We start from the raw sequence: 8,274 nt of genomic DNA on the forward strand, positions 1-8,274 counted from the left end.
GATTTCAGAATCATTTACATGGAAAATAAAATTGAATCTATGGGAGATAATGAGAATAATAAGCCAAATAATATATAGGGAGAGGAGAAGAGGACCCAGAATAGAACTTTGAGAGACATCTAGCTTAAAAAAGAAGCATTGCTATTTGGAAATGGAAGGTACTCACTGAGAGGAGTTTAGCACTCTACCCTCCATCCCTCAGATCTAAAGGGAAAGGAGGCTGACTGAGTTGAGTAGCAAAAACAGCAAGGTAATGAGGCTTCCACTTATCCTGATTCCATGAAGTGCAACTAAGCAGAGCTGGATCAATTGAGCAAGTACAAAAGTTTTGTCTTGGGAAGGTGTCATAGTGAATAGAAAAGTAGACCTTGTTAAGAAGACCCTAAGTTCAAATCCAGTCTCAGATACTTATTTTTACTAATTTTCAGATACTGAAAATGTCACTTAACCTCTGCCTGTCTCAGGTTTCTCATCTGTAAAATAAGGATGATAATAGCTCCTGCTTTCCAAGTTTATTGTGAGGATAAAATGAGATATTTGTAAAAGTACATAGCAAACCTTATAGCACTATACAAATGGTAGCTATCATTATCATCACTATTATTCATGTTAGTCAGCAGTAAAGGAAGAGTGGTTGAAGGCATTTGAATTATGTGAAAAGAAGAAGAGAAGAGAAGCTCTTGGCAATTGGTCACAATTTTTTTATTGAAAATGAGGAAATGTTTTCTGCTGAGAGAGAGGACCATGTGAGTTTAATGAGTGAAAAAAAATTGTAAAAGCCATAGTGATTAGAGTAATAGAATATCAATTAGGAAGATGTAAAAGGATTGCCTTGCTGCAATAAATGTTGAGTTGTGGTTATGTAACATAATTTTGCAATGAACCAGTAAGCTTTGTTTTGTAATTTTCTCTAGATTCATTCAACAGCACATGAGTGGGAACAAAGGTAGTGAATGGTGGGAGAATTCCATGGTTGAAGTTTGACAGGGCAAGATTTAGGCCTGAGAAGCAAGGGACTCAAAAGAAGATGACCATATAAAGTTGTACTGGTACCCCAAATGATCAAGAGGAGGAAGTAAAGGAAGTATAGCTCTCTGCTGGGCTGAGTGTCTATACCTCTGTAGAGTTAATAGCAGATATCATTTTCCAATATAATGGGTCTCGTTCCTTAAAGCTGATCCCTGTATCACATGTCAGTTTGTACTGATCTGTGCATGATTGTCCTCAGCATGCCATTCTCTTTGCCTGGATGGATATAGTACCTGCTATTGGGCCAGTCTTTCTAATAAACGTGTTCAGAGGTAGGGGTGGGGTAGAGGAGAAATTAATAAGTTATACTCTTATTCTCACCTTTTCTGTCCTCTTATAAGAGTCTAACTCTTCAAGGTGATCCCTGCCCTGGAGTCCTTCACTGCCTGATTGGTTTTGAGTAAGACTAAATTTTGCTAAAATTCCTCCAGCTATTTGTATCAACAATGCAATATTCACAATGCCTATGGTAACTATAAATATTTTGATATGGTTATTAATCACAAAATATACCAGGCTCTCTACATGGGGATGAAGTTAGAACATTTATTCAAATGCCAGAAAACTGAGTTCCAAAACCAGAAATTCAAAGCCATCACATTATTTACGAAGTTGGCACATGTAGTTAATATAATAAACACCCTCATTCTCAAGCCTTCAAAACAGAACATACAGGATAGCTCAGGCAAAGATGCTCCTCTCCCCACACAAGGCAACTGCCCAGTGTCCACAAAGTGTGCTCCCAGCAGCTCTGGCCCCATGCAATTCCTGTCCCTGGCAGTCCTCAAAAGGAATCCTTAGCAGAAATTCTTGCTGGCTCAAAAACAGGAGTTCACAACACTGCCACCACCACTGCTATCGCTGCCACTGTTGCTGCTGCCTCTGCTATTGCCACTATGCTTCCAGTCACCACATGCATTCTAGCTTGGCTTCTGGTTACACTTGCCTCACCCCTTCCTGTTACATCAGCAAGTTTAAAGGAACATGGAAGATATTTAAATCCCATAACCCTTACATTCAACCCCAAGAACTTTAATGCCCCTTACTTGTCAAAAATACATTAACAGTACTTTTCATTACATAGGTTAATAGGAGTTTTAGGAGTAACTGGTGTCAACAGAATTTTACAACAATATAACAAGAATAGCACACAACAAACACAGAAAACAATATTTTAGGGTGGGTCTAGAGCACAAGCTCCCCATCATCCCCCCCAAAGAAATGGGGCCCCAAATCTTAGAGGAAGGGGTGAAGGTCTCTTCTCCCATGGCTACTTGGTGCTTAAATCAGACATAAAGCTGTCCCTCTCCCAAGGGGTCGCATTTGAGAGGTCAGATATTTAGCCAGCATTTGGAATGTGCTTGATGCAAGGTCCAGGGTGATACATCACAATTGCGGATGGGGAGTGACATGCAGCTTAAGATATCAGGGATCTACAAGAGGAGGCTACCAAGGCTGCAGAAACAAATATAACAAACAAGGTGAACAGACAAAAAGCCAAGAAGAAGCATAGTCTCCCCCTTTCCTACTCCCCCTTTCCAGTTCAATTCTAGATCCAATTCCGCATTTGTTTTCATTGTTTGTGCAAGATATCAATAGTCTGTATTTGATGGTAGGGAACCTTTTATAAAAATCTTTGTAGAGCTTTTTTATTTTTCTTCACCAATTTATGTTTTTAATTTTTCTGTTTACTGTTTCATTTTTAACAACCCTTAGGATGATTTTGATAATTCTGTCTTTCTCCAGCATTTCATAGAATAATGTACTTAAAGGTGAAAGGAGTGTTAGAGACAATTTATTGTAATTCCCTTGTTTTTATGAATTATGAAACTTTTTTCAACTGATTTTCCTTCTAATACTTTTTGCTGTTTCTCCTAAATGTTTTAGCTGCAATATATGATTTCAGATTGATTTCACATATTATTTTTCACTGAAAAAATTTCCAGTCAATCTGGTCTACTTTATTTCTACACATGTTCCATAAGATTTTATCAACTGTTTCTGTAATGTTGCATAATATTTTTCCCTTGACTGTGTTAGCCATACTCAGAGTTTGGTCTAGAAAAGAGAAAGCTAGGTTGTCTGAGTCTATGTTTTATTTCTCTCAAAGTGTGTGGTATGCATTCCATAGGAGCTGTAGTCCAAAACTGGGTTTCCCAAGGAAGCCAATCTGGTACTGGGCTCCTTTTGGGGTCTTGGAGTACAGTTTATATACCCTTTCAACAGAGGCTAATGTCACCCCATCAACATTTTACTTCTGAAGAAAGGAGATGCCTCTTTTATTAGACTACCCCCAGGATTTAGGCTATCTAGACAGAAGAATCTGTCTCTGCCCAAGCCTGAGCAGAACACAAGGGACTCCTTACCTTAGATTAAATTACTTCCAAGAAGCTTGGTTTGTGGTTTGACCAGAATATGAGAGTAAATGCCTTAAGTAATCAGAGATGTCCTTCTGAAGAAAAAGTGAACTTAGAGTGAAGACTCTAGAAGAAGGGACTGGGGGAGGCTCTGAATCTCCAACACAATGATTATTAAAAATCATTTTTCATATTCCCTCTTCTGATTCTAATAAGAAGCATAGCTTCCTCAACGAATCAGTAATTGATCAAGAGTTTGGGGTCTTATGATGGGTAATGATGTAAGGGGTGGGCAAAGAAATTGCTCAATGCATTGACATAATCAAGGGGGCATCCCCTTTGAGGAAGTAGAACATACAGATAAAAATGCAAAAGGAAAAAGTAAGCAATGTACAAAACTGTCTATTTAAGACTCAGAAATTTCACCTCATCTCATGTCTGGTTTTTGAGACATTTGATGAAATTTTCTGATCTGAGTGTGGTTTAAGCAGTTTCCAGCATACTATCTTCTTCAGTCTCCTTGTAGAGGTAATTTTTTTTTGTTAAAATTTCCTACAAAATTGATCTTAACACAATTTTAAATTTATGTGCCAGTAACCAGGTCAAATAATGAAGTTAATTCAAACCTTACGTCTCTATTATTGTAAAATGAAATGTGGAACCTTAGTGAATTGTCATGTTGATATATCTAAGAAATTAAAATAAAACAAAAAAAAGTGAGAAGCCAGTTTTTATACTTCATATTAATCATTCTCCTATTAGGAGGATGAGATTCTACTAAAATTAATAATAGAATACTTCTTATAAGAAGATAAGACAAATACATACATAAATGTGTTGAGTAATCAGTTTTTAAATAGTACATATCAAGTTTAATTATAATAAAACATTTACAAATTCTAGCCATGTTCAAATAAATAACCGCTAATTTAAGTAGATGTTTGTTTAAGGCATTTACAAGATAGACCACAAGCCATTCTTCTTTTAAGATAACCAAATGTAAAAGAACTGAGACAGTTATGATATTCACTAAATAATAGCATCATATTCTAGTTTAACAAATCTTTGATTTCTGTCACCCCATTATGAGGGATACCCCATACCATTATGCAAAATTAAAGGACCCTAAATTATACAGGAATATATAACTAGTAAGAGATTTCAAGGCTAAATACTTAATTAGTTAGTAATTTGGAATATAGAAAGGACTAACATTCAAGGTCAAATAGGTCAATCTTATACTTGCATCTTACTATAGTATCTCTATGATCCAATATCAATATATTATTTAACAGATTTAATACTCTGTTTATAAAACTCTTTGATTATATAAATTTCCCATAAAAATAGAGATGTAACTTTAGTAATGAAACAACAGTCCCCAACTTTATGTCAATTCCAGGCAAACTTCCTACCCCAGATCCAACATTTGTTGTTGTTCATATGGGTTCAACTCTTCATGACCCCATAGATCATGCTATTCATGGGGTTTTCTGTGGTAGTAGTTGGTTTGCCATTTCCTTCTCCAGTGGATTAAGACAAATAGAGGTTAAGTGACTTGTCAAGGGTCACAGAGCTAATAAGTTTCTGAAGCCAGATTTGAACTCAGGTTTTTGTGACTCCAGGTCCATAGTTCTATCCACTGACGCATCTAGCTCTCTCCATAGGGAAATACAATTTCCTTTGTCCTCTCTTTGTCTTATACAGAACAGGGCACAGCCATATTGTCTTTGGTGGTAGGTGTCCAATTCTTTACTGTTAGTCTCCCTCTGTGACAAAATACCTTTAAAAAAGGTATGATGACAATTAAAGAGCTAGAGTCCTATGTCCTGTGAGACTAATCAGATAAAAATGTGCCCTAAGCATTCCTGCTTTCCATTACCATCTTCCAGGGAGTTTGAAGCTACATATAGGAGGAAATACATATAAAGTTTTATTTTTTTTTTGAAAACAGATTAACTTTAATTATTTTGCAAACAGCTAATAAATAACACCTGAGAACCTAGAAGTTCAAGAATTCAAGGGGGAAACATGAAAAATTTTACAGTTCTATCATTAAAGTACTATTGATGTGAACAGTAATTTTACATTTTTATTTGATACTAAAAATAAAATTAAAAAAAACAGCAAATACTAAAAAGTGCATGTTATCACTGAGAAATCCCCATCAGATTTTATGAATGCAACAAAAGCAATGTGATTTTCCTGTAAAAATGTTCAAAAGGGTAGTTGAGACTAGATGTTGTGTGTATCACTGAAAAGTTGAGATAGATCTGTTTTTCAGAATTGGGGAAAATCAAGATTACCACAATGCATAGTACGGATAAACACAGATGACTAAAAGTAGTGGAAGTCAAATTATATTGACATGGTTGGATAAATTGGGCTACATTAAATTTCACAGGTATTCTCATCATTCTCCCCTCCTCACATATTTAGTAAGTTTTTATCAAATTAAAATACTTAAAAAGGAAGGTTTTTAACTTTTTATAAAGCTATAATCTGATATTTGCCAACATTATTATTACCTCTCCAAAATATATCTGCGTTCAATGAGTTACAACGGCTAGTTTATTAAGAAGTCAGCTTACAATTAAAACCATGTCAGTTTTTTATTATAATTAAACTAGTTATCTAACAATTTCTGTACACTACAAGATATTCTCTTACACAATCTTTTTAATAAGATGTAAGATAGTAAACAGATACTCTATACTCTGACTACAAAGAAATAAAACCCAACTTTAGAAAAATACAGGAAAAATTTCAAGTTAAAAATATATTCCTTTGGTTAAAAGTCATATCCTTCATAACATTCATTTATAGTATCACAGCATGCTTCACCAATCCAATTTATTCTTCTAATATGCCAAACTTGTGGACTAAAAATTTTTGTACAATATTTTATGGGGGAAAGGGAGGTGTCACTGGTTTTGTAACAAAAATATACTTTGATTTTCTAAAAGAATAGCTTTGTTACAGTAAATTTCTTTGCTTTTATTCTAAAAATTATTCTTGCCAGCATTACTTTAGGAACCTGTGATACATGTAGTTTTCTTCAGATATGGTATATCCAAACTTTTTGTAGAAACCAATGGTTTTGTGGAAGACATTCAAGGGTAATTTCGTAACAGTTCAGTTTTTTACTTAGCAGAGTAAGAGATGACAATAACAATTTTCCCAGTTGTTTTCCTCTGCATTCATCACTCACAACAACATCTTCTACTCTTCCTCTCTTTGTACATGAATAGATGAATTTATGTTCTGTTATTAGAGTAGCTGTAGCAACAATCTGCCCTATAGTGACATCTTCTACAACTGTAACATAATAATCCCCTGATTTCCTCATGTGCTCAAATGATCTCACAAATTGCTCAGGGCTGACCATTCCAGTTTCTGTCAGTTGACCAAGTACCTTAAAAAATCCTCTGTTTAGATCTGCAGTGCAAAGAGGCCTCAAAACTAAACCATCTCCTGGATATGTTGGGGAAATGGCTGGAGAAAATGTTGCAGTGTTCTGGCTCCAATCCACCTCTTTCAATAGACTTGGGTCAAACATAGGTGTTTCATCAGGTTTCATGACTGCAATGAGGCCTGGCTGCGAGGCATCAAATCCGCATCCGGCTTCCGCTTTCAATACATATAAAGTTTTGCAAGCAGTTTGAAATCACACTTTATTATTATTATTATCAAGCTAACTTAAAATGTGCTGGGTCAATATTCTAAGACTCTAGGTTGTACTGTTGCTTTTGGCCTAGGGAAAGGGACTTGAGGAATTTGATTTAATGCTGGCAGGGTATGGTCAGTTTTCTCAGGCAGAAACCTCTCAGAACTTTTCAGAGTTAATTTAAATAATTAAAAAATACAAGAAAATATCTAAGATTTTATATAATAATCACAAATCACAATAACCAATATCTTTACAACAGTCAACATTTATGTAGCTTTAGATTTAATAAGGCCTTCCTACAGATTTATACTGAAAGGTGGGTGAACATGATTAGCCAGATGATTATCTAACTCTTAGGCTACAGCTGGTTTCAGATCCTGAAATCTTAAAATGTTGACTTCCTAATTTAATTGCTATTCTGCTACTGATTATTTTCTTTATAACAGTCTTTTAACTATTAAATCCATATCCCAAAAGTATTTAAAATAAGACTTCATATTTCTAATAATCTTTTGTCAACCTACAGAGCCTGCTAAGATATTTTAGTGGTTCTATAATTTTTATTTAATGAACTTTATTTTTGTATCCCGAAGTTGAGCAGTGTTGGAAACCCCCCCCCCCAAAGAAATTAACATCCTGCTGAAAGTCTAAGGTGGGAGCCCTTTCCCAGTGTTCTCTCTAATCACAGCCTTTTGGAGTTTCCTTACTGTCTACATCTTAAATCTTTCAGATACAGTTATTTTACAAACACAGACACACAAACAAAATGACAAGACAAATTGCACACAAATCTATTTTTCTTGTTGTTTCTTTTAGTCTTCGTTTGGTCTTAAGCCAATTTAGATTTAAAAATAAATTTAAATTTAAACCAGTCAAAATTCAGGATTATCTTTACTCTAATTTTTTCCACATCCTTCTAAAATCAAAATTCAAAAGCAACAAACTCAGAATTTATAGACAGATTATAAGGATATCCTTGCCTTTCAGTGGAGACTTGTCTTGAGGTCTCTGACTCCAGAGCCTATTTGGAAAGAAAACTGGAATGCAACTGAAAAAAAGGAAGTCTGAGGGACTGGAGCAGGTTTTTGGGGGATAAGACTTTCCCACCCTCCAGGGTTGAGACTTCAGAAGAAAAGAGTCCTGTATGTCCCTGGTACTAGTGCTGTCAGGGGGAAAAGTCCAGTCTCCAGGTCTAGCACTAGCAGAGTCAAGGACACC

General features: G+C 35.4%; 1 pseudogene; it reads right to left on the reverse strand.

Moving 5' to 3' along the window:
* Positions 1–5,317: 5,317 nt before the first annotated feature.
* On the reverse strand, positions 5,318–7,025 carry LOC138148101 (glucosamine 6-phosphate N-acetyltransferase pseudogene; annotated as a pseudogene).
* Positions 7,026–8,274: the final 1,249 nt, after the last annotated feature.

Source organism: Petaurus breviceps, unplaced genomic scaffold (assembly GCF_028583685.1).
Source record: "Petaurus breviceps papuanus isolate PSGF00001 unplaced genomic scaffold, PetGlider_PUasm1.0 90822, whole genome shotgun sequence".
Classification (NCBI taxonomy): domain Eukaryota; kingdom Metazoa; phylum Chordata; class Mammalia; order Diprotodontia; family Petauridae; genus Petaurus; species Petaurus breviceps.